The sequence below is a fragment of the Emydura macquarii genome, unplaced genomic scaffold (assembly GCF_026122565.2).
Source record: "Emydura macquarii macquarii isolate MOO-44397 ecotype Brisbane River unplaced genomic scaffold, CSIRO-AGI_Emac_v2 contig_3477, whole genome shotgun sequence".
NCBI lineage: Eukaryota > Metazoa > Chordata > Testudines > Chelidae > Emydura > Emydura macquarii.
Window position 1 is genome coordinate 2,730,754 of NW_027133614.1, and position 4,111 is coordinate 2,734,864.

The following is a 4,111-nucleotide window of genomic DNA, read 5'->3' on the forward strand; positions in this document are numbered from 1 at the left end:
GGTGCAGCAGCAGCCTGCAGTGGGATCTCTGGTGGTGGGGCAGGTCTCCCAACAGGTACAGATGGCCTCCCCTTGTCTCAGCCCTTCTCTGCTCTTTACAATTGCTTGGCCACTCTGCACTCCTCCTGCTTGTACTTCTGTTTTCCTCCGGCCCCAGAGCCTGCAGTGTCGCAAACCAATCAGGAAGTGTCCCCACTGGTAGTTACTGACACAGCTCTGCTGAGATGGGGAAGTAGAGCAGATGCTGGCCTGGGTGAATTATTTTTAACAGATTCTTGATGTGTCACTCCAAATCCTCCCCTTCCACCACCCACAGCTGCCCCTCACTTCTTTAGAATTTGCTTTTCAGGGATCTTCACTTAAAGTCACGAGGGCCCGTCAGCTGGATGTTTGTGACTGGGGAATTGTGCCACTCATGGTGAGTCTGTCAGTGAACTTATGGCTGAGTCACAGAGCACTGACAACACGTCCTGGAGGAACTGGGGTATCAGGACTGCTCACTGCAGTGCCAGCATCCTCCTTGAAACGTAGCCTGCAAGGTCTCCCCCGCTTTCCCAGGGCAATTCCTAGCAGCAGCTCAGTGCTGGTAGCATCCTCTACGGGGTGATCCCATTCAGGGGTGGAAGTGCAGCCCCTCTAGCAGGCTCAGAGCGGTGACCAAACACGTGACTTAAAACAGTCATGAAACGCTGAGGTGTGTTTGCAACAGTCATGGGACAAGGCCTGTCGGTGTGATGTTGGCTAAACTGACACAGACTGCAACGGCGTCACCCCAGAAATTCAAATTCTAAAACTCCTGCGATGTCCTGCTTTAGCTCTGGTTTTTCACATTATCACCCCCCCAAAGAACCCGCTCCTACTATTGCCTCTTTGTTGTCCGGGGAGCTGGCGCCCTCGGCTATGCAATTCTGACAGTCCCATGACTCAACCTCCCCTTCATCCTGTGCTTCAAGGGCATTTGTCCTGTAGAGAGTAGGGTAGACTGGATCTTTCCAGAGCTTTGCTCAACTTCAGGCCATTTCTTTCTATATGGGAAGAACGGTTTCTTCTCCTTTTTCTGTGCATTGCATTCTTCCTGGCTCAGGTAGTAGCTCTGTCTGGACCTACAGGTTTCCTCACAAGACAAGAAAGGCAGAACAGCAGATTGGCAGAGGATTTCGGTCTTCAGAGGCTCTGAATTTGGCCCCTTTCATCAGCACTAAATTGACCTGAAGGAAAGCAGTATGGCCCAGTGCATAGCGTATTGGCCTACGAGTCAAGTGACCAGTGCTCTGTTCCCAGGTCTGCCACTTACTTTCCTTGGCAAATTACTGTACCTCTGTATCCTTGGGCAAATAAGTTTACCTCCATGCCTCAGTTTCCCCATCTGTAAAATGGGGATATTAATATTTACCTTTCTTTCTAAAGTACTGTGAGATCTGTGGATAAGAGCTACGTGTTGTTTTTAAAACTCCAGCAACTTGGCTAAAGCCTGAGTAACTCTTAGGAAGCAGTGGATAAATCCTATTGGAAACTCTTTTGTCTGATTTTAGTTTTTGGAGGTGAGGAGGGGGGTGGATCTGTACTCCCAAGAAATAATGCCTCGTTTTTAATAAAAAATGCAATAGACAACATCTCCAAACTACCAGCTCTTTCTGGCTCTCAGGTTACAAGCTGAGCGCCCTGTCGGCATCTACTCAGGCACAGCGTGCTCCTATGGGATCACTATAGCAGCCCTGAGCAACACAGAGGGGACTGTGATCTTCTTGTGTCCCAGGAAAGGTGAAGTGAAGTCTGTGAGCAGGTGAAGTGACATGGAAGGAAAGAGATGGGACATCAAAGTCTGTAAGACTGAAAACTCTCCTTTGTGCGGTCTGTTGTTTTCTGTACAAAAGAAATTTAAAACTCAAGGACGTTTCTTGTTTAAAATGGACATTTAAATACTGAGAAGCAGCGAACCTGCTCTCTACTTTCTCTTTCCCGTTTCTTCAGTTTTCTGGCATTAAATGTACAGCAGATTATTATTTTATGGAGGGTTTCGCATTGAATTACAGATCCCCAAAAAGCACTGGACTGGTACAACTAGAGAGCTAGGTTCTGCTCCTGGTTCTGTTACTGATTTGCTATGTGATCTTGGCCATGTCACTTCACCTCTCTGTCCCTAAGTTTCCCCTTCCAGTCTTTGTGCACCCTGTCTATTTCGGTGATAAGCTCTGCTAGTGCACGGAGCCCTGATCTCAGTTGGAGCCTCGAGGTGCTACTGTAATATATATATATATATATATATATATATATATATATAAATGTAATAACTTTCTCAAATGGTATGGCGATCAATACTACAAACATAGAGGTTTGATTCCAATGGACCATGAGCTTTATCCATTTGAATGGTAACTTTTCTTATACAACATCAACTGAAAGAAACATGACAGCATCTGGAACATACACAGCAACCTTCATCCTAGTCTCATTATCAATTTTTCCTCTATTAAAACAAAAAGAAAAGCAAACAACCAAACCCAGAAGGTGTATGTATTTATCTCAGCTTCTATTGACAGAGCTGGTATTGCTTCCTCTTGGCACCTACTTAACATGATTTATCTGGGATAATCTTTTGTTCTACGTCATGGTAAATTTCAAGGAGACCAAGCAATTAAGTATGGTAGCATCTGGCCCCTGGGATTCTTAGAATACTGTACAGACATTGAAGTCCACAATCGCCCTGTGAGAAAGTTAAGGGATATATTGGAACTACTGAAATGCAGCCACTTCTGGGGATAGAATGTGGCAGCTGCTTTAAGTGTACACAACAACAATACCCAACAGCTGATTATTATTATTAACTCTCAGATTAGTAAAAGGGGAGGGATGTAGAGCAGTGGAAATTGAAACCTTCTGCTAAACTCTTTGCATACAATGAGTTTTACTCACTACGACTGGAAGGGATCTTGAGAGGTCACCTAGTCCAGTGCCCTGCACTCAAGGCAGGATTCCATAATAACTAGACCATTCCTGACAGGTGTTTGTCTAACCTGATGCAAACAGTGGCCATTATTGGAGTGGAGAACGAGGAGGGAAGAGGCATGGTGACTGCTTTGCTGCATGATGGGGGATTCACAGTCCAAGCCTCTATGAGCAATTTCTCCTCTCCTGTTGCCCTTCAGCTGCAAGCAGCCAGAGCAGAGACAGTGCTGCTGGGAGCCCCGGGATGCCTCCAGGATGGAAAGAGCGGTGAAAGGTTCACACAGCTGCTTCATTGTTACAACCAGAGACTTTCACCACACAGACCCTTTGAAGGTTTGAGCCAAGGTGTTTGAGCAGGGTGTTTCAGACCGACAGACTGGATTGGCCTGGTTCAGAATCTGCACCAATCTCAGCCCAGCTCTTGATCTGCAACAAAAGCTTTGAATGTCTGGATTGATCTGAAGAGGTGATGTTGTGCCCCTGCCCCTTCCTGCACAGGCCAAATTCTGTATTTCCTCACCCAGTGCTACCCCGTCTAAGTCAATGGGATGTTCCGTAGGATAGGGCAGTGTCGAATTTAGCCCTATCCATGTACCTGGGGATTGTAGAGCCCAGCAGGGAAGCAGATGTGCCCCACTTGTACTTAGTAAAGGTGTAATGGCATGTAGGGGATGGAGTAGAATGGGAAAGGGGCAGGCAAGATCTAGTAGGGGACTGGAAGGACCTGAAGGGAGCCTGTTGTAAGGGATAGGAGTGGGCTGTGTATTGTGTGTAGGGGGGAGGGATTAGAAAGGAAATCTGTGGGGCAGCACTTCCTAGCGCAGCCCCATGATAGGGTGGGATGGTTGCCTTGGTTATGAACATACGAGAGTAATGGAGGGGGTATATTTTGCACAATCTAAACCCCCTTCTCTGTGTGTAAGGGCTCAGTCAAATACCAGATTATGTGGCTAAAATCACCTCCAGGTAACTCTGATGCTATAAGACTAACACCACTCTTCTGTAATATTGTGAAGAGCATGATAGGAGAGTCCATGAACAATGAAAGCATCCTGGGAGCAGGTGAGTCAGAGGGACGGGGGTGAGTCCTTTTAGCTGCGCAGCAGTGGGCAGTGGATGCTTATTTGGGAGCTCAATTGTAATTGACACGATGTGATGACTAATA